Below are 23,540 nucleotides of genomic sequence, written 5' to 3'. Positions count from 1 at the left end.
GCCTGAGATGAGAACATGATAAGAACTACAAATCCTCATGCTTTGAGGTATCAGGCCAGGGCCAGCTGGGTCTCGGGGAAAAGCTCTCCTTTTGTGGCCCAATAGAGAAGGGAGCAGAAGCGCTACAGGCGAAGGGCAGATGTTACAACAGAAGAACTGCTGCTTTGTGATGGCATCGTGGCTTTTGTCTCTGGTTTTACAAATCTGGAGGACGGGATTTGGTATTTACTGGGAAATGTTGTATTAAAATGTCAGTGTGCATGTCACGCCTTCTTAGTGCTTGTGATTCATATTCCTATAAATCACTAGAAAGACAGGAATATTTTTAGCATTTTATTTATCTCAGGCAGTTGAACAACTGAATGGCACTGAGGATTTTGCATTGAAATCAAGTTATCTATATATCATAAGTTAAACTGAGTTTTTATCTTTTGATCCAAAAGCAAAAATATTTTAAAACAGATTGTAGGTTAGTGGTTAAAAAGAAGATGAGGCCTTGGTTATTCTAAATTATATTCTCGGCTCTGAGTCAGAACCCCTGTTCAGACAAGTTATTTAACTTCTATGCATCTAAGCTTCCCCATACCTTTGTAACAGATCTGCCTAATGAAGATGCTGATAAACCATTAGGTGCATTCTGTGTTCCAGACACGAAAAAATGTTACATAAATGCAAGGTGTTATTACTGACCTTTGTTCTGAGGCTCCTACAAGTGAGTCAGATTTCTCTAACTGTCACCCCACATCAAATAAATGTAATTATATAGTGACATCATAGCTGGGGACATTTATCTGAGCAAAATTCTAGAGAGTTGTCACCTGGTATCCCACCTGGTATCCCACAGAGCTTGCCATGCTTACCCAGGTTTATATTGGGAATTATGGTGGACTGTTCCCTGAAGTTCTCTGTTTGTTTGGGTTTTTTTCTGTCCTTCTCTCTATCTCTCTTCCAGGCCAGCTACAAACAGTTCTCAAGGATCACTGGGCCAGTCACAAGGTGCTGCTTTCACGTTGCACAAAACTCAGCCCAGGAGCTGCATTCCTACACTCTCTTCCCGTTCCCATCAACAGCCAATGCAGCTCCTTAATAGTGAGGGATATTATGCCAGTGCTGATGTTTTTAGCAGTGTGCATCACGCAAAGCTGTTCTGCAAAGGCAATTGAAATAACAACCCTATGTGTTACTCGGCAGATTTGATTATGCCTTGCTGACGTGCCTTTCGGATCTATGCCAGTTCTTTTTCTCCTTGGGGAGAAATCTTTGACCACAGCCTTGCAGCTGTTGGATGATGCTGGAGGATGCATTTGGGCAACCAGAAGGAGACTCACAAGGCTTGGGATTACAGTTGAGAGCCAACTTACTTCCATCTGCCCAGGCTTGCTGCAGGGTAAAGGACAGAATGAAGGTTGCATGCAGGAGATTGCTAGAATAAATGCTCCCAGCAACAGTACCAACAGGAACAGATTGTGTAGAAAGTACAAACACGGGGACACTTCAGGCAATGTGCACGGTAACTTCGTGCCTGCAACTGCTGATCACCGTGCTATTCTCTGTAAGCAATGCCACCTCCTTCTGTCCTAGATCAGGCCCAGGAGAACGATCTTTCACACAACAGATGAAAGAAATAACAAAATGCATTGAAAACCACCCGGATACAAGAACCGCTTCCTGCTTGTGGTGAGTGGTAAGATTCAAGGAGTACTGTTTTCTTATTTCCACGTTCCTCTTTTCATGTCTATAAAGGTAAAATAAACAACCTTCTTGAGTATCAGTGAAGTCACTTGGAACTGTAGGTGCCAAGCTCCGATTTGTGAAAGAAATGCCAGAAGTAAGTCTCGGTTCTGCAATTTTGGTTCCAGCTTCTTGCGCAGTCTCCGGAGTTGATGGGCATGGAATTGGCTATTTTCCTTCTAGCATGACAGAGTCATAACATAGGAACCCCAGCCCAACCTCCCTGTTCAACACGGTTCAGCCTCAGCCTGAACAGTACAGCTACTGAGGGGAAAGAGTTCAGATTCTCGTAAATCGTTCGCTCAGCTGCTGAGAGAGCTGGAAATGTTGTTGGTGTTATAAAGGGGACGGCAGAATAGATTCCCTCATCTATTTCACACAGCTGACAAACAATAATGCTCTTCAGTGTCTCCCCAGCTGGCCCAGGTTCAGATGACCAGCACAGTAATGAAAGTCTCCATAACCTATTAGCAGTTCTCAGGCCATCCATAGTTCATTGAAGAAATGTCTGCTCTGAGCTGAGATGGATGGCTTCCTCTGTAATGAAAACAGAGTGAGAAGTAAGACTGCAGGAGGAAGACCTGTTTCTATTTCATCCCTATGCAGGGGGAATGATACTTGGAAGGGGGGGAGAGTTTTGTTAAGTATCTGGTACCTTTGTTTCATGTAACAAAGGAAAGACAAATGGTAACACATTCATAATTCTAGCACCAGTTTTGACATAATAGGACAAAATGGTGCCTGAGGATTCCTGTGTATCAAGCAGATGGGCCATCCATTATTTTCCTTCAGGTCAGGGGTCATCCTAAAACGAGAGTCAGCAATCATTTTGCAGGGTATAACAAAACCATTTTTTTTGCCTGCTTCTTAATCCCAGAAAGCACTACTGTCCTCTACTTTTGTGCACATACATTATCATTTTTGTCTATTATCTGCATCCCCCAGAGACCTAATAGTCTTTTCTTCAGTGCGGCTTGATCTGGAGCAGCTGTAAGCTTTGCTGCAGGCAGTGTCTGACAACCGCTTGCCTCTTGGTCAGTGTCAGTTCCCTGGGGGAGGGCAGGCATTCACTTCATTATGAGAAGCGTGGAAAAAAATCCTATATTCATTTAGATCCAGAATAAATACGTAATATTTGGAACAAAGGGCCCATGTTCCAGTCCAGCTGGCAGTGCTTTTACCATTGCCTTTCTTCAAGGCCAGCTCCTGCTTAACGCATGCATTAAGGTCATTTATTTAAAAATAATGGAATGTGCCGCAAAAGCCCTTTTTTCCTCTGTCAGTCTAAATTTCACCTTCCAGCATCTCTCATTGATCCTCAAGCACTAAGAGCTTGTGTGAAACAGCACTTTTGTAAAAATAAAGATTGTTCAATTACAGTACTTGGGAGAAGAGAGCAATAACAAAGAACAAGCCCAGTGTATTTTTTCAAAAAACAGGCCTGAGTCTTATTTTGTCCTGTAACATTGTGCTCTTTTTCAGGTATAAGGTGAACAGGAATTTTGCCTATAAATTACCTCCTCCGTTACTGAGGTAAAAATGGATGTCAACAACAGGCTTTATTGTTAGCTTACTACAGGACATCCTAGTACTTTGCATGGTTACCCAAAGAAAAAGGTGCCCTTCAGACCTGTTCACGTGCTTTTTGCTGCAGTTGTCCGACACGGCTGTTTATGTTCCCTTCTTTTTGAGACACACAAGAAATGGGCTCTGAACCAGATGGCTCCTCTTTGTTTCAAGAAGGGGCTAACCCTGCAGAGGTGCAGCATTGTACAGGTTTAGGATACAATCCTGGCCCTATTGATGTTAATGGACATGACTACTTACTTTAACAGGATAAGAATCTCACTGGTGATCTACAACAAACTATTTAATTCCGATTGTCTTTTTAGTGGACTCACAGGTGAGAGAGCATGTGGAGGCTCCTTCCTCCAAAGACCATGCAGAAAGGCTAACCAAAACTCAAGTCAAATGCACTTCAAGGCAAAAATCAAATGTGTGAGCATCCCTTGATACCAACTTCCAAAAATTAAGGGTGAAATTTGGCTGAAGCAATGGTAGCAACTAAAAGCTAAGCATGAATTCTGAGTTAGCATGTCCAGAGGGTGATTTATTCTTTCATCCTTACCTTAGAGGGCAGGATTATCCTTATCCTTATCCTTATCCTTATCCTTATCATTATCCTTATCCTTATCCTTATCCTCACCCTCATCATAACTTATGTTGGAATAAAACAACACCTGACCTGCGACTTTTCTCTAGCTGATTAATATTAAGCTGACTTTTGAATTAAGTTTCTTCAGCTTTTTAGAGAGATAGTGTGAAATAACCTAATCCTGTTATAGGAAGGTAGGAAGTTTTGCTTATGCTACCATTTTTTACATAATCATTTCTATAACAGAAGCAGTAATTTGGGAAAAAAAACTTAATGAAAATATTCACTGGTATCTTCTTTAAAATTTGTATTTGTGCAGGCATCATGGACCTTTTGTATAAGAAATAGTTTTCCCCTACTTTCAAGTAAGAGAACATTGTGATAAATAGGACCAACAGCAACCTTGTAGTAAAAATGATGTAAAAGAGAGGACTTTGCTATCAATGTGCTAAGTATTCTCCATCATGTAGGTGTCCTCTCTTGTTTAACCATTTTATTCTAAGTTGAGAAAAGCTGTGCGTTGAGAAGAGGATGAGAGTGTGGAGAGGACAAGAAAGCATCTTGAGAATCCTGCCATGGAACCTCCAGCATCTTCCCTGTTCCCAGCTATCTTCCACGCCACATATTGCCCTTGAATAGGAATTTTTACTCAGAGCAGTAGAATTTTTTCCTTGGGTTTGGAGCAATGGAATAAGCCATTTTTTTTAGTGCCCTGAAAAGAGATAAAGGAAAATATTATACTTTCTGTCATATCATGAGTCATAACTGTCATAAAGTTAGTAAAAGCTACTCAATCTTTTTATTATTTGTTTAACATTGACTAGTTCAATAGAAATGGTAGTAGTGTTTTATTGGAGTTGCCTTTAAAAAACCATTACTAATTCAGAGCTTTATGATAACTGTGACTGCAATGGCCAGAAATTAAACATATTTTTTGACTTATATTTCCTTCATGTTGACTTTTGTGGGCTTGGGCTGATTCCTAGCGAGAAACAAGGAGGACATCATTTTGCATTGACAATCAATAAACACCACTGAGCTATTATCAATTCATAATCAAATTTCCTCAGTAAAAATTTCAAACATGTCCCACTTTCGAATATTTCTGAGGAAAGAAATCCCTACAACCCTTCAGAGAAATGTGACCCCTAAATGTGCAGCCTGCAGAGGTGACAAAGAAGCTGAAATACAGCTTTGTAGTGTGACTTACCGAAGTTCCCCAAACAGTTAAGTCCCCATCCTGTTTCTAACTACATCTGAAGTCATGCAGTCCCAGTACTTAGATCAACCTTGTGATCCTACTTTGTGGCTTCCAAAAATTGATTTTACGCTATGCAGGGGCTTTAAACTTTTTTCTTTATTTTTGATGATGGCTATTCTGTTGAATCTAGTATAGCCAGTCAGTTCAAATGTCCTGCAACACCAGATCTATCACTTCTTTTAAGTTTTTCCCTATCAAAGGCAAGTTCCAAACCCTTTTGAAGACATTTTGCAGGCAGATACTTCAAGCTGTAATGTGAGGATAACTATTTGGGAGGGATTAAGACCAGGCTTGCCATCTCTTCATCATTTACAGATGTTTTCCCTCAATGCACATACTTCACTCTAATTACTGTTAATAGGAGCTGGTTGTGCAGTCTGAGGAAGTCTGAATAAGTTGCTGTTCATTCAGCAGAGATGAAGATGTTTGTGACTAAATAAAACCCTGCCATTCTGTATGCCTAGCACAGAGCACTAATTGGACTGCCACCTTGACAACATTGAAAGGGCATGGAGAGGGGGCAATTTTGTCTTCCTCTTGTGCAGTCCACATGAAGGTCAAGAAGACTTGCAGCTGCTTCAGTCTGAGAAACATAACAGTGGCTTCCTTCCCTCTTCCTGCTTCTGTCCTTCCTTTCCCCTTCACCTTCCACTTTCAACAGCAAGACAAGGGGAAAATAAAAATCACAAACAAACCAAACAAAAAAGCAGGAAAGGAAAGTAGGAAAGGAAATCTTTCAATGGCCTTAACTTCTATGCATTATGCCCCTGTGGGAAATAAAGCTCATCCCGAAGAGCTGCAGCCTTGAAGATAGGTGGTGCTTGTTTCTTCCGACTCTGTTTCAGAGTTCAGGCACAGACATAACTGAGTTACAGCCGAAGCACATACTGGCAGAGCTGGGCTGGGTGTTGGGGTGGGCTGCTGTAGCAATAGGCTGTAAATTGGTACGCCTTTGTAAGTCAATCATGTGCCTAGGTCCTAATTTAAAGCAGTATTTAAATCTTGTCTGGATATTTGTTTCAATCTCACCTTGGCATTATTTTTTTATTATGATTTTATTTTGAATGTCTTGTATATCGATTTAGGCTACATCTACAAAACCTCATGATAAACTGACCAAAGAGCACTTATACAAACCTTAGCTCTGGTTTAACTAAACTGATGTACAGTCTAGCCTGAAGTTAAATCAGTCAGTTTGCTGAAAGAGACAAGATCTGAGACAACATGTCTGTGCTTCCTTTGGAAACATGGGATCACTCTGTTAATGTGCAACTATGAAGAGCATCACATCATTTCCTTTTTCCAGACTAATGCGATATTGCCAGTATTACCTAGGAGTTCTCCAGAATAATATATATATAATGCATTTACCTGATTTAAAAAAAAAAAAAAGAAAGATAATTACTTATTCTTGCCTTATTCCTTAACTTTTCCCTCAGCCTCCTGCTCTCTTAATTTGTATGGAAGAAAATAAGCTTTTCTGTCAGCAGTCTTCTCTTAGGTAAAAGGTTACATATAGTTAATGTCTTGATTGAGTTCTTAATGAGAAAGTACCAAAAAAAAATTGTTCAGAAACCAGAAGAAAGCATTATTACCAGAAAGGTAATAATGTTATGGCTGCCTTGTCTGTAAACGTCTAAATTGCCATAACACGAAATACACTACTAATCTACATCCATTTTCCCAAAATGCCCTTCGTTAGAAATAAATAGCCAGCTTCATATGAATAAAAAAGCATCCTGAGCATTTCAGAGCATGTAGTCATTGTGGTTCATTTCTTCACTCTTCATAGTTTTTACATCATATAATCAACTTACAGGCCTAAATATGTAGCGACCTCGAAACAAAATCAGTCTTCCTCCAGTTAGACTTCTTTCAGCTCCACACAAAGCCTCCTGAAGAGCCACTGTCTCACCACCAGCTCTGAGGTCTCTCCTGAAGGTCACATCTCTTGCCAAGCCCCCACCAGGCACAACGCCCTGGCAGAGCTGGCTCCTGCAGGGTTTCCTTCATCCTGACTGGCCAGAGACATATAAGTTTGTCTATACCGGGAAATGAAAAAGAACCAGGGCAGAGGCTCAAGCTATGTCCATGATAACATGTGTTGTTTAATAGCGTGCTCCCTGCCACATACGGCTCTGGCCCATGGGAACTGCAGTCCCCATACAACATTGAAATGCTTTGCAAGGTGACACAGATCATGGGATATTCCCTATTTGTATACAGATGAAGATTCCCTGCAGTTTCCTTGGTTTTGTTTTGAGGTGGAAGAAGGAGAGTGAGCTACATGGATGTGACCTGTGCACTTGGTCTCAGGGTCAGAAAAAGGCTCTTGGACCTGTTCAGTTTAACATGAACCTTATCTGGGGACAGGAACGGGAAATACAGTGAACATAGCACACTCTAGTCAACTACGTATTTCACAAGGGGGGCTGAAGAGTTATTTAGTCTTTGTTCTTTCCATCTACCTTCTAGCAGCCTGAAATCACCTGCAGTTCACAGTCCTGTAACATACCCAGTGATCCCACCACCATCTGCACTTCTTTGCTGGCTCTACCAGCTCAGTGGGACCCAGGCTGTGGCCAGCTCTAGGCTGTCTCCATTTGTTTCAGGAAGATTTGAAACTCAGTGTTTTGCTCGGGGCAACGTTACGATAGGGAGTTGGTTTGATATTTTACCTGAAATAAAGCCAACCAAAGCATCAGTTTGAAATGTAGAAATTATCACAAGAAAGTCTAAATCACAACTGTTCAGTTTATTAGAAAGCTGGGTTTTTTTGCAAAACACCATTGTATTGTATTTTTCAGTTTTATATATACTACCATTGAATTTGAATGTTCAAATAAAGGTATTTCTCACAAAATGAGAATACGTATCTCTGAGCTGCGCATTGAACAGATACAAGACTACAATAACTGATGGGGTCATACTTATGCTAATGATGCAGGGGGAAGTAGTAGGCACATGGTGTACTTTATTGTAATCAGGTAACCAGTTCTTTTTGCCTAAATCTATCTGGAATCTTATTGTTCTTATTTTGTTTTCCTTCAGAGTGATTAAAACGCATGATTTAGGCCATGGTATCTGGAAAAGAAACAAATACACAATGTGCCTGCAATTTTGACATCCATGTGCCCTCCCTGAAGCTGGCATCTGCTACAAGAAACACTGTGGAGAAAAGGGCAAAAGTAGGTGGTGAAATGTCATTATTCTGTAACCATTTCTGTAGTACCTGACCAAACTCCTGAAGTAGCCGGTGACCTTATGGAAAAATACTGTATTGTAGAGACGGAATTACACACTATGTTTGGTCAACTCTTCTTTCCCTTAGTGAAACGAAGCACTTTTCACTCAAAATGCGTAACCTCCAAGAATGGACTGGCCTCATTCCAGCTACTCACCGTTCTCCCGCTGGCAAGATGGACGTGAATGGGTTTATTTCTACTTCAGATGATGGAATAATTTAGTTCTCTGCACAGGATGAGCAATCACCAAATGCAAATATATTTGCAGACGTGGCTTACACAGAACACGAAATAAGCCGCACAAGTACTGCTCCTGACATGCTAGCTTTGCTCTCGTTTCTTCCCTGATATCACTTAGTATGGAACAGAGTGATTCTTGCATTATTCTCCAAAATGAAGGCATGTGTGTGTTAAAAATAATGAGAAATCCCTGATACTCAGCAGAGCTTCCAGTCCTATACCACTGCCAATAGTTGAGCTAAGGGCATTTTCATGGAGCTTCTCAGCACGTTTGTGTTTGGGAATGCCTTTGGTGTAAACACACACTGATTCTCCTCTGCTTTTTGTTAATGGGAGAAACTTGTAACAGTCTGGAGCTTACTGCATGGTGAATAAGCAAGCATTCACTTTCTAATACCATCAAATCCATTTCAATATGGAGTCTTTGGCTCCATTTGATTTTGGGGCAGAGAAATGTTTCCACATTCCAAGGCCCAGATGACCATGAACATCAGGGGTCCAGTCGTACCTCTGAATCAGACCAAAGTGCATAGGAGACCCTTAACCTGTCCTATGCCCTGGTTTTCATGTGAAGGAGTGCCCGGCACGTGTTCTGGAAGGGTTTGGAGGTGCAAACTCCATCCAGGGCCATGATGTTGTCGCTTTGAAGAGGCCAGAATTACTATGCTTTCCCACCACTCCATCTAGATGCAACCTTTCAAGTCATCTAGAAAGTCAGGATCCCCATTACTGCATGATTATTTTTTTTTCCTGTTCTAGCATATTTTAAAGTAGAAATAGTCACACTTACGGTCATACCTACGATGACATATTACTTGTGGTCATTTATGTTAGAACGGACTTGCAAGTATTGAGTAACACTTGAAAGAAGTAGATTCTAAAGACAAGCTGAAGAGAAAACTGATCAACAGCTGGGTCTTACCTGTCTTCTGATTTCATGCTCTGGTTTTTATCACAAAGATAGGAAATTTTTGCCTGCTCTCCTGCCACCAGCTGCCAATCCCCCGAGCTGCTGCAGGCTAATCCACCTGCTCCATGTTGCTTCTCACCAGCTAGAGACACAAAACACCACTGGGAAAATGACGCTTTCATGCTACAGAAACCAGCAAACCAGAAGTAAAGCGAGGCACAGCTGCTGCCGTGAGGAGCCCAGCCTGAACTCCAGGCTGAGCACTCGTCTTAGCCACAGGCTGCAGGGCAAAGCAGAAGCAACAAAAGTGAATTGCTCAAGGGAGAGCAAAAGTTTGAACATGAGGCAAATGAAGCATGAAAAATGAAGCAGTGAACCAAACAATTATTCACCACTACAAGAAAATCCATTAAAGAAAAACAAAGCCATTTACAATAGCACAGCTGAGGGAGGTAGAGATGAAAGCATGGAAAACAATCCCCCCTGAAAAGCTATCTTGAAATTCTCGGACTGAGGAAGAAAAGTAGAAGGGGAAACGAGGGGAAAAAAAGGGATGGGGGAAGGAAAAATATCAAAATGCAAATTAGCAAGCTTCATTAGTGGCCTCATTCCAAAACATGCAAGGAAAAGACTAAACAAGAGCTATTGCCTTTCTGGGCATGATGCCACCTCATCACACGTGAGGAGAGAATCTCAGATGACTGAGATATGATACCAAAAGATCATGGAAATGGTAAAGTAAATGGTGAAAAAAGGGGGTTTTCCCCTCTAACAATATTCAAAATACCGTGTAGTTCCGTCATTGGATTCACTAACAATAAATGTAATTGAGATGCGTGTTTGCTGTAGTACTCTGCTACTAAGTGAAATTGTGAACATGTTAACTCTGCTAAGTGGCTTAATCTGCAAAGACGCTGCTGCCCACTGCGTGGGAGCCGCACCACTGAAGACAGCTGTGGGCACATCCAGTTTTCCAGAACTGTCTCCTGTTGAGCCCTTTTATTGACAGATTAGTGCTTAGAGACTTTTCTTTCCACATGATACTCACATAAGAGAAGACATTTGGGGCAATCCAGTCACCATTCCATGTACCATTGATCAGGGTACAAAAGCTGGGAAAGTGTACACAGTGACACCAAAATCATGTATGTATCACATTCTGGGATGTCATATTGTGCAGAAAAAAAGGGCAAAGGAAACAAACTGTCTATGATCCTTGGACATATAGTATTGCCAGTCTAGAACACAAAAACCATCCAGTATCTACTATGTATAAGCATAAGATTGTTTCAAACGCCAGGGGGTCTGCACTTTATGCCTATTATGTTTATGGAATCATTCTGATTTCCCAACAAATTTATTCATTATTTGAAACTTTGCTGTCTGACTAGGAGAAACAGCGTATTTTCTGTATGGTCTAAATGGTAGTTAACACACAACCATGTGGATCCAGGATCTGCGGCTTTTCCTACAGCCCCAGGTAGCGTGATACTTCTGAAAAATGGTTAGAGTCAACAACATACAGACTACTGTATTGGATATTTATCCCTGGATATTTATCCCAATTGCAGAACAGTGCTGGAGGGATAACAGCTTGCAGCATGCTATATCTAAAAAGTGAAAGGGAAGGTTTTAAATACAACGTGGGAGATTTAGAGGTGAAGAGTATGATTTGGGTTCATTTTCCTGAAGAAAGATTCTAACTTATAAAGTTTGGGTAAGACCAGTCTGCAGAAATAGCATCAGGCTAGGCTGTTTGCAAGGGTTAAATACTATTAGTCGCTATGATTGCTAGCCTAGATTAACACATGTGAAAGCAAAATCTATATTTGGAGCCAGTTACCAGTTAAAAAAATCATTTAAAATTTGATTTGAACATAGGACTTTGCCACCTCCATACTAACAGAGGCAACATAACTTATCTAAAATATATTCAAATCCAACTAAGCAAACAAATCAAACAGATCCGAAATGCATGAAGCACTCAGACATTTTAACATCTTTCTAAAAATAGAGATTTTAACTTCTGCCATTACTAATTCAATCCTACTCAGACTCATTCTCCTTTTTTTCTTCTCTTTAGATGTCGCACATACTGCTTCTATCCAGGATGTTTCTTTGGCAAGCCATATCAGCCTCTTTCTCTGATACACTGCCAGCAGAGCATTTATGTATTCATCTTTTTCATGTTAGGAAACATGGTCAGTGGTGCTGGCCACAGGCAAATTCCGTAGCATATTTATGCAGAACATTTTTTTTTTTAGGATTCATTGTCACTTTTGGCCCCAGATTCCTGACACAGTTTACTGAAGCATCCCTGGAGCAGACAGGAGCACAAAAACTGCCATGGTGGATGAGGCACACAGTCCATCTAGCACAGCATCCTATTTCCAACAGGGAAAAGCCCGGCTGCTTCCAAGGAAGTGTCTGTGAGGACTGTGACTTCAGAGGAACCTGCAGGGAGCATTTGCCTACCTGAATGTGTCCTCGTCCTCATCCTGGAAGTACAAGGTTGTCTTAAAGTCTGATGCAGGAGACTTCAGTCCCTCATTCTTTTTGTGATGTTAATTTAAATATTTCTTAGAATCATAAAGATATGAAAAAGCTGAGAAAAAATTCAAAGCTGGCTCTGGAGGCCATCAAGCACGTGTCACCTGCCAGCATACCCTACAGGTGTCCCCACTGGGCTCTCTGATCCTCCAGCAGTCCTGTGAAGGATAAGTCTGTTTTGTCTTCTCTCTAATTACAGTCGAAGTAGAAAAAAGTAGACTACCAGTGTCAGGAATATGAGGTTTTAGAGCTGCTACTGGTGAAATTGCTTTTCTCCTAGACTGTAGAAAGTGGACAAAATTTATCAAGGTTGGAAATAGCAGGTGCTGCCAGAGACGCTTCAGCCTTTTCAGCCCAGGCTGAGCAAAGCTGCTGAGTTCAAGCCTTAAAACTCAGTCTGTTAGTGTACATGTATCCTGCTTTTTTACTAATTCTTTTCAATACTGTCTATTTTGTAGGGAAAAGAGAATATAGTCACCTTGCTTTGTTTCCAAAACTACTTGAGGATAGAGGTCACAAAGGATGGTAGAAAACCATATTACATACTGCATGTTCTTCCTTTCCATTTCCTCTGTACTAGAAAAATGGTGTTGACACTCTGATAATTGTATCTGGCTTTCATATATCAAGATTTAACTATGTCCTACAGCTAATAGTAATTTCTAGAATTTAGCTCACCAGGTGAATATAAATAGTTACATATAGTCAAGGTTTCCATCAGTCTTACATTTGTGCACAGGGCTTCTCTCTTTATTGTATCTGTAGAGGTTCTTACTTGGAGACACTTCCTAACACCACTAATAAATATACTTATTGCCACCAGATATAATGTTTACTCAACACATTTAGATGCAAAAAAAAATCACTTATGTGTATGATATTGATCATGGAATATTGTTTGGTTTTCCAACTGTATCAAGAAGACACAAGTCAAGCGACTTGTTATTTTTAAGGTAAAAATCGATTCACTTGGCTAAAATCCAGCATATCTGCTTTATTATTGATTTCTTTTAAGACATAGCCCCATGGACTATTTAGGAACTAGGTTCAATATTTATTTCAATAGTATTTCATCAGTTGAATTTTATTGAACTGGCTGAATGATGTTACATTCTTTCATATGTCCTGAGAGACAGCGCATTAGGAATATCACCTTAGTTTATAAAGATAAAAGCAGCTGCACGTTACGTACCCCAAAAAAGCCCGTGAGACTAATCATTTGTATACAGCTCACTAAAATATTGATTTTTGAATACAGCTTGTGGCATTTGTTTTTAGAAATTATGATGTAAGAAAACCCACTGAATATTCATGAATTACAAGGTTGTACAGAATTCCCTGGGCTGAATGTCTGGCCCCGCAAAAACAATATCTGCTAGAACAGGAGTTCCAGGACCTGCAGAAGGAACCCAAATTGTGTGCAGTTCAAGGCTCATACAACAAAGCTTGCTTTGCCCTTCTCTGACAAGGCCAGATGAGAGGCATTTCTCATTGGGAAACCAAGCAAGAGAGCACATTGTTCAGCCACAGCACTGACCTACCCAGCTCAACAAGCTGCTGAGGGGTCTGCCTGCACTTGGCTGCACAGGTGTATCCTCACGTGTGACTACAGAGCTGTCCTGGTTTGAGGTAAAACAGAACCAATTTTCTGTTCAGTAATTTTACTTTTCAGCTAAGCCTCTTCCAACTCAGTCTCTGAAATTAACAGTATATTGTGCAAAAACTGTTTGTTCTCAGAGTGATAAGACCGGATTATTTATAATTATGCCAAGGAACGGTATGCAGAGAGGCTCTTGCTTATACTTATTGCTATAACAACCAAGGCCAGCTAACTTCGTTATTTACCCTGTTGGAGGGTCAGAAGTGGAAAAGCATAGAGGGGTCCCATCTGCAGGGAGGAACGGACAGGACAGGTGACCCAAAACTAACCAACAGGGTATTCCACCCCATCTGCATCATGCTCAGTATAAAAGCTGAGGGATAAAAGGGCCAGCCCTCTTTCTTCAATGGCCAGCGTCCAAGGAGGACTCTGTCTGTTCATCTGCCTTTGATCCCGATCCAAGCATTCCTGAATCCAGATACTGAATCCAGCTCCCATCCGCTGCTCAATCCAGTCTTGTACTTTCCCTGTGACTGCTGGTGATGCAATCATTGTCCTGGGAGCTCAATATTGGTTTTGTAGGTATTGTATATATTTCATTATTCTTTATTATTATTATTTCATTATTTTATTATTATTGTCATTGAAGTAGTTTAGGGTTTTTTCTAAATTCATAAATCTCTTTATCTCTCTTCCACCTCTCTTTAAAGAGAGAGGTGAGGGAGAGCATCAGACTTGAGTTCAGCCCAAACACGACAAGAGCATCACAATTTGCTTGGCTTTTGGATAAATCTTTGCTGTACCAAGGATGCTAGGGGACCTGTATATATTAACACCTCCTAAATCTAGACCTGGGCATGGAAGTACCCATGCTTATGCCTGCTTTGTTGCATCAGCATCTCCAGCAAATGAAGTGTGAAGGAGGAGGCTGTGGGAAGGACACAGAGGGTTTTTTATGGATCAACAAAGCACAAGTGTTGCTGAGCTGTGATGGGCTGTAGAGCTGTGCTGGGGTTCAAAGAAGCGTGAGTGTAGGGTGCTTGGGAATTTCCTTTTCTTTCCCATGTAATCATGTCCTATTTCTCTCCTGTTTCAGGGTGGCAGAGCACTGGAACAGGCTGCCCAGAGAGGTGGTGGAGTCTCTGTCTCTGGAGACATTCAAAACCCGCCTGGACACGCTCCTGTGTAACCTACTCTAGGTGACCCTGCTCTGGCAGGGGGGTTAGACTAGGTGATCTCCAGAGGTCCCTTCCAATCCTATGATTCTATGATTCTATGATATTCAGGCCAATACAGGGACAGAGGATTTCAGCTGAAGAGTCCAGAAAGAAGAAATAGGCAGTTTTCCCACACTCCACTCATATCATCTTGGCAATGTGACTTCCAAGTCATCCTTTTCTCATTGAAACAGAAGATTCAACCCTAATACATACTTCCCCACAGATTGATATGTCTTGAGAAGGAAACTGCCTCCTTGTCTCCTCCTTCCAAGCCGGGGGCCTCTTTCATTTCAGTCCAGCAGGTGATGCCTGCAGAGCTCTCCCATGGAGAGATGCCCTAGCAGAGAGAAGCTTTGTCCCTTTACACAGCTCCTTCCTTTCCCTCTTCCGCCAAACAAAGGTAAGAGTAAAGACACATTTAACCCTTGAACGTACTCTCTAGCGGCATTCGGAGCGCATTAGTGTGTGCTTAAGAATTGCTGTATTTTCTTAAATTGCCTTAAAATTTTAAAAAGCCTTGAAAGGGATTTTCCTGTCTTTTTCAGATAGGTGCTCTCTTCCACTGGCTTTCTAGGCGTTTTCAAGAAAGGTCCCCTTCTGTGGTCCCAACAATAATAGCTTTTATATGGCTTCCCTTTTAATACAGTATATATACAAAGACTCGGCATCTGAAATCCAATCCTGCTATCAAATGAATTAATTCACATATTCAAGAAGGTTGAAAGAGACACAGATTTTTCTTCATAGTTGAGAGAAAACTATTTATCTGTAAGGGTTATCATATGTTAGAGCAAAGTCAATTAACCCAGTTAACCAAGGTGTAAAAAAAAACCCAAACAAATTGAAACAAGTTAAAGTGGCTTTGAATGAAACCAGCAACTCATATCTAAGAACACTTCATTCACAAGTATGCAAGCGACTAAGTAACCCCCAGAAACTTCATTCGGGTTATCTTGTCACAACAGAGCAAATAAGAAGTATTAAAAGCAGACCTAAAAAGGGCCAGCTCATTCCTTAACAGAATAAAAATCAACATCTTCAATCACCAAAAAAAAAAAAAAAAAAAGACGAGTTCATGGCACTAGTTGTAGCATAAAAATTGATATAGAAGTCCTAATACAAGGAAATACCAGTGAACGGATTCAAACACAGGCATCTCAAAAATCTTCTGAATTTATGGAAGATGATAGAAACATAAGGTTTTATGTTTGACTTCCTGGAGCCATAGGCAAGTATATAAAGGTGAATTTCCTTCTGTCCTCTCCTTGAGAAAGGCTGAGGGGGGACAACATGGACTGTTCTCTGTTCTTTCTTCAGTAAATTAGGCATGCGCAGGTTTGGCTTGTTTCAGCTTGTGGTATTTGTTTTGCCTGAAGAGGTATTTAACATTTTATAAGCAACGTCCTGGTCCTGATTAAAAAAACAGAGATCATCCCCATGTTAGGGACTGATTGGCCAGGGCTGGAGGTGAGCTGGCCAGTCCATCCATTCCACACCTGGTGCCATGGTCGGTCACTGTGAGCCTGAACTCAGACTTGTCTTTCTTGAAGGACCACAGAGCTGAAAGTTATCTGCACTTGGGTTTGTCATTTGAAACAAAGCCAAAACTGAGGCAGCAGAATCTAATCTTTCAAACATGACCTTAATCCACTCCTGTAGTTCAAAGGGTTTAAAATTAAAGCTCTCCATTTAGATCACCTTTACTCCAAAGTAATTTTCATTCTTCTCTGGAGTTCGATGCCCTTAATAATTCAATCTAGCTAGCCACCCCACAAAAAACACAGTCACACCTTTAATCCCTGCTGCTGCCTTTCTTAGCAAAAAACGGCTACTAAAAATTCCAATAGGTTCTCAAGCATGGATTTTTAGAGATATTTCAATATCTAGATAGCCATTATTCCAGTGCTATTCTGATACTTAAATTATCTTTTAGGAGATATAGTACTGCTTCAGCCGAGCCTTGTGTTGTTTTCAGTGTGGGTGTGTTGATTCGCAAAGGACAAAATTATTACCTCTAGCAACCTGTAGGACTGCAAACCTCTAGACCCATAGATCTATGAATCTATTCTAAATAGTTTTCTGATTTTTTATCCTAAATATCCTTAAAGCTTCTATTTTTACCCTGAGTGTGTCTTTCCTAAATAAAATCTAAACAAAAAAAATCATTAATGTTCTTTCCTTGCAAACTCCTGAGAGCTACCAGAGCACCCCACCTAGGGCCTTTAAACTGAGCTGGCAAGCAGAGCTGGCAAGCGAAATTCTCAATCCTATTACTCACTGAAATTAGCTAGTTCACCAAAATCAACCTCCATTATTTTAACCAACCTCCAACGGGCTTTGAAGGGCAGGCAGGCCAGAGGGAGGGAGCTTGCCAGGTTTTTTTTCCAGATGCCTAGTTACTCACTGCAGCCTGAGCTCAGAGCCCAGATATCAGGGACCTGCGACACCGGGGCCCTGGATTCCTTCACCAAGGGTGCCATGGTGCCTGGGTCTCTGCATCTGCAGCCATCCACTATCCTAATCCAGTGTTTGGGAGGCCCAGAGGACTGGCAGCTCTGTATCGAATGCCACCTGTCTCCTGCTGGGTTGACAGGAGAATGATGGGGTAGCCGAGGATGGATGATGCCTTTTGGTCCACCCGTGGTGCTGCTGGTGAGACACTGAAATGGCAGGTGTCATGCAGACTGAAGTCAGGAGTTTCTGGGGTGCCTGGCTGTATTCACTCATACAGATGAAGTGTTTGAGATCCCAGGGAACACGTTTTATTTTGGAAACCACAGTTTCCTGACTTTCCGAAAAGGAAATACCTTGGGATTTCTGGTCTGAGAACAGTTTTGAATTTTCAGGTTTCATGCTACTTCCAGGCAATAAAACTGCCTCCCAGTCACCTTCACTGATGACTTCTTTGAAGTTTACCCTTCAGCTCTGCTTGATACTGTAATACCATTAGTGCTAATGAGCTCTCCAGCAAACATTGCATTGTTGCTCCCTTGCCTACTTACTTCGAAAGGAATAAAGGACCGAAGATGCTGTGACTATTAACTCAGAGCCCTGAATTCACTTACATTTTTACTTTAAATATCTCTGTTCTCTGTAAATTCCCTTCACACTCTGTGGTGTCAAGAACACATTATCAGTTTTTCACCGATCTCAGTTTCTCAGGTGCCTATCACTGCATGCGTTGTAAAATCAGCATCTGTGTATACATGTGGCCAAGCTTAACAACTGCTTTTACAGGATAAGCTGTGATATATATTCTGTATCTGAAATCAGATGAAACCCTAAATCCATCAAACATTTTGTGTTAAAGATAGGCCATTTGCAGCAAAGTTATTTCTTTATTAACAGTTTCACAGCACACTCCCCAGCTCCGGAATTTCTGGATCTGGGATTACAATTCATTTGTTCGTTCTAAGAGAAACACTCATTCATTTTGTATTACGCCTGCTGTACATAATACTACACTACTACACAACACTGCTACTGCCTGCAGATCTCCAGCTGCCAGGGAAAAGGAGCCATCCTGGCAGGGCAGTCTGTCCCGGACCGGCCGCCCTGGAGTCTTGCATTAATGTCAGACTTTGCACAAGTCTTCCTAACTTTCAGATCCCTGGTCAGATCTGAAGATGAACAGTCAAATGGTAATGTTTGTCCTCTGGCAAAGATCCCATGGAAGTCAGAGACTGCTCCTCCACAAAAGTGCTATCAATATCCGTTGTCTCTTCTGCTGCTGTAAAGAATGGCTCCAAAGAAGAATTAGGGTCCCCAAACTCCTAACCTAAGTGGAAAACAAAAAGCAAGCTATCCATAAAATCAGCAGATGGGAAGAGGGAGATAATAATGAGCAGTGTCACGAGCAGCGGTCACAGCTCAGCAGCCACCGCAGCATTATTGAGCGTTTGTTGCGGAGCACCTGGTGTGACAGTGAGCCTCCTCCTGAAAGGAGCCATCAGCTCCGGGCAGGTCAGACTCCCCGTGTCCTACAGCTAAGCCCTAACTACAACCCTCGCAAGATAGGGCTTGCAATATTTTCTTCCTTCCCCCTTGACCTCTCTGGCTACTTAGGGATCAGCGACTGCCCTTCCAGGGTTTCTGTAACCTCTGTCAGGATTCAACAGCGTGGGCCCACAAGCCCTCACTTGGAAAGTGTGGAAGTCAAAGGTGCTGGGATTTTGGGATGAGAGTGCAATGGTAATTTCAACCACACAGAAGAGCAGAAGAGAAAATCAATACATCTAAATGGGGAAATGAAAACTTGAAGAAAGAGGAGTAATTCCCCAGCCTCTGTGCGGATATGACAAACACTGGAGAGCAGGAATGAAGTATAAAACCTAAAAGAATTACTAGCTGGAGTTCTGTCAAGATTGTCCCCTTAGGCTTTTCCTGGGTCTTTCTCTCTACGGCTCTTAAAATGGCATCAACAAAGGGAAGTATAAAACACTTAAAGATAAATTTTGCTATCTACAGTCTTCCTTTCTTATCTTCTCAAGCTACACAGGAAAAGCAAACCGTTATATCTTAATAGGATTTAGGCTATAAGATTTCAAGTGATCTGTTCTTTCTCTAATCCATACCGGATGGTTAATTCCTGACAATGCTGTAGGTGGGTTTTTCACAAGTCCTCAGCATTGGCCTAATTCCTCTCTTGTTCAATTCATTGGGAAAATCTATGCTAAAACCAAGAAGTTATGCAAACTGCTTGTATCAGGGACCAGTACGAGGCCTGGTCCAAAGGGCAGGTCACCCTATCCCGGCTTCAGTCACTTTCTTTCTCTAACAGGTCTGGCACATATCCTGAAAGGGCATGCAGAGCTAAATGTGACCCTTTGGGGTATGGCTAACCCCATGCTTCATGGCAGCCATACTGGCATAGGTAACTCCATTGGATTTTCTTTATATGTTTTTAGCAAGATATTTCAGAAAAATCAGGGAAGTCAATCTGAGCGTTTCAGGAGGAGACAGAAATCCTGGAGCCCAGTCACATGCAATGCAAGTTGAAGCAGGCAGCAGGCCTTAAAACAGAGGTGTGATTGCAGCTGTCTGGCTAAACTCCAGACCCACCATTGGGTGAAATCACTAGCGTTCACTATTGCCACAGCTGACAACCCTTTGTCTGTAGTTAAAGTGGCTTGTCAGTCCCTGGGATCCAGTGGGTCCAGTCAGAAGACATCAAAGATTATGCTGGGCTTACTCAGCCCATTTTTCTCCCTCAGGAAGCAAAAGAAGGGCAGGCTCTGGTTTTTATTTTGGCCTCCTCCCATTGTCCAAGTTATATCCAGATTCAGGAGCTTGGAAGCTCTTATGCCACCTCTGGTTTAGAAGCAATTTAATAGGCAAAACCTGCCAGCCCCAGGAGCATTGCCCTGCCTATGGATGCTATCAGAGTGTGCCTACAGCATCAAGTCACCCACAGAACATCATTGGTTCAAAGGCAGAGGGCAGCCAAAGCTGCAGTCCTGGGGCCTCTGAACGACTTTTGAAATCCTGGAGGAGAAAGCTGAGGACAGGTCAAATTGAATTACTATGGGACAATACTGTATTTTTATTCACGTCTGTTTTCTTCACTTGTAGGTAGTTGTTTGGTTTTGCTGGGCAGCTTTTGTTGATATGAAAGCTTAGAGTGGTGACAGATTTTGATAGTGTACCCTTACTCTGACTATATTGATCTGCCCATAGGCATGGATACACACATGCGTTGGCAAGCAGAATTCCTCACTTCTGCACACAGACACCAAGCTATATATGAAAACCTGCTGGTTTTGAGATTTAATTTCCTGCTTAGCAAAAACGACCATCAGGTCTGGTCTGTATGCAGAGCTCTAGACCAGAGGCACTAACATTGTTACGCTTGTGGCGGGATATGAACACATCCTTTAGAGCAAAGTCCTCCAACCAGAGCTCTACCAGGTAGGAAGTGAACCCAAAGGGTCAAGCTGTTCCCTTCACAATTGGAGGGGAATGTGCATTATGCAACATAATTTTCTGGGAACAGAACATTGGGTCAAAAATCTTCCAAAAACACATGATAGATCCAAGTTTTAACCATTTGTCTATTTGCTGTGTTCATATGCTCTCAGTCAGGGGTGAATACTATAAACTTAAGGCTTGGGGATGATTTACACAGACAGACTCTACTTGTCTCCTGGTCCATCCCTTCTTTGAGAAATTCCCTGGGAGATCCAAGATCTCCTTCTGTTTATGGTACATAGAGAGTTAATCATCTACTCACAGAAGCTGTAGGGAAGAAGCCATTTATAAAAATTGCTCATATATGTGGCTAATGCCTTTTTCAGAGACCTATTTCCCTGCATAAACATGACACATCACCAATCAGACGGAAGCTGATTGAAAGAGGGAATTCTTTCTCCTTGTATTTTCTGAAAAATGTTATTGCTTTTTACAGTACCTTCCTTACTATTCAGCCTTCCAGGCCTGTCCTTTCATCACAAAGTCCCTTAAGGGCTGCTAGGAAAAGAAAAGGTCTCCTTTAGGCTGTCTTTCTAGGGCAGTGAAACTTATGAGGTCCTGCTATCTGTCTGTCTTTTGCCCTCCTAAAGACTGCTGAAACCCCTGACTAGCTTCAACTCAATTTTAAAAAAGGGTAGAAATCTCAGATATATTTATGTTCTCACAAGCTTTGTGAAAGTCAGCAGCCGTGTAAAGGCAAGACAGACAAATTAGTGCCATCAGTGAAGGAAAAGTTGCAGTGCAAATGTGCAATACTAGCTACTAAAAGCAGATTCAAAAAAGAATCATGTGAATGGGGAAAGCTTCAGTGAGAGCTAACGCCCTATCACACAGGGGATAATTTAATTGTATAAGCCCCTTGTTTACACAGGCTTAGTTTAGTATCAGCTAAAATAACTTGAAGGTAATTGTGAGAAATATTCTGGCTCCTCATGGCTCGGGGGAAATGGAATAACCTGGGAAACCCAACTGACCCAGAGCAGGAAGGGATCTTCAGTGCTCTGTGTCCAACCAGGGGCTAAGCAAGGAAGGAAGGGAGAAAAGGGCTCCCACAACAGCACTGGAGTTGTCTGAAACCACTGTGAACCAGGGCTGCAAACCTCCCCTACAGACCCTCTGGGCTACCCCAGCTACCCCATCACACCCAAGAGGCACCACGATGGCCATCCTCTTTCCAGCATATTGGACAGCCACTACAGTCAGCAGTAGGATCTGCCGTCAGTGCATACTCAGTGCTATAGTCCTAAAGACAGATCCGTCCCGCATAGTTTGGCCCCAGCAGAAAACAGCACATTAAGCTGTCCATCATGGGCCTAACCACTGTCCTGCTGCGGGGACACAGTAGGGCTGTGCTTACACATCCAGCTCTGTCCTGGGTGTCTGTCTGCATTGGGAAACTAGAAAAGTGCACCAGGGAATCTGGCAAAGCTCTAAGTAGTGACATGAGGACCCACTGGCCATTCACGGAAGGGCTCTGTTTTAGTTGCTGTAATGGATGCTATGACTTCACCTGCCCCTAATCCACACCCCTATCTTTTCTTGAAGCATGGTGAGTCAGCAGTGCCTTCCCGACCCAGCTGAGATGAAGCAGAGCACGTGACCTTGGATGTGCTGATAGCAGCAGGAAGAATAATCATCAGCGTCATAGCTCAAGGGCACCCAGATCCTACTATGTGACTCAAATGCAGAAATCAGACAGACTTAAAACCATGCCTTTCTTAAAGCGCATGGGAACTTTGTCCCTTTCTGTGGCTTTTGACTGCTTTTTGTCCTTTCTTTTAAGGGCGGGTTCCTCCTTACACCATTGAATCGTCCTTATGTTTTCACACTGGGCGATTCTGATATAGTTGTGCTGTATACCGCTCACACTCCAGATTGACTTTTCTCCACCTAGCAAAAGATGCTGTGATTTTATTCACACTTTCTGACCTTGGGTGGGTGCATCAGACCTCTGTTCAAAAACATATTTTGCAGGGACCCAGATCATGACACGTTCCTTGTGCTGTGCAGTCCTTGGTTATGTTTGAAGAGCAGACTCTAATGCCACTAAGGCATTAGATGCCACTAGGCATCTAACTGCCTTTTTAAGATCTGAAGCCTGAAAAATACCTCTCAGTTGCCTAGCACCCTTTGTTTCTGCCAAAGACATTTCCTGATGCTAGACATAGAAAAATACCTAATTTAGAGGGTGACAAACAGATCCTGCAAAAGGCCTGAGTACTGTGGTGACTAGGGCTGTGGTGTCAAACGCTTTGGTGCTCATCTCAGGTGCAGAACATACAGAGCTGAGTTACTTACGTACCCAGAAATCCTGAAAAATGAATGTGGGAGGATTCAGCGCTAACTCACCTAGTTACCCAGCAGTCACAAGGTTAGAGTAATGCTTGCAGACCAAGACTGATAGCAATTCTCAGATCCGGTCTTAGAGATGAGGAAGAAAGAGCCAGAGCTGATGAAAGTCCTTTTCACCCAAGCAGTTTTGTAGCTCATGGGTAAGACAGACACTGCGACATCACGGGTCAAAGGACGCTTATTTTTAATTCCCTCTTTTCCCTGCAGATACCTGATACCTTTTCTCTCCTAAGCAAATGGTCTCCTCACCAGACTATATAACACATTCATGAATGTGACTCTCTGTCTTTCAGTTGAAGTCCTTCCAGT

General features: G+C 42.0%; 1 long non-coding RNA gene across 1 annotated transcript in view; it reads right to left on the bottom strand.

The window, feature by feature from the left end:
- Positions 1-328: 328 nt before the first annotated feature.
- LOC141738426 (uncharacterized) overlaps positions 329-23,540 on the bottom strand; it is a 79,167-nt gene continuing 55,955 nt past the window's right edge. The window contains exons 2-3 of the long non-coding RNA XR_012585388.1: positions 4,289-4,598; positions 329-2,268 (exon numbers count right to left, since the gene is read on the bottom strand). This is a non-coding gene — a long non-coding RNA (uncharacterized LOC141738426). The remainder of the gene's footprint in view (positions 2,269-4,288; positions 4,599-23,540) is intronic.

This window comes from Larus michahellis, chromosome 2, assembly GCF_964199755.1.
Source record: "Larus michahellis chromosome 2, bLarMic1.1, whole genome shotgun sequence".
NCBI classification, from domain to species: domain Eukaryota; kingdom Metazoa; phylum Chordata; class Aves; order Charadriiformes; family Laridae; genus Larus; species Larus michahellis.
The sequence above is the reverse complement of the archived record's forward strand: the minus strand, read 5'-3'. Positions and strand labels throughout refer to the sequence as shown.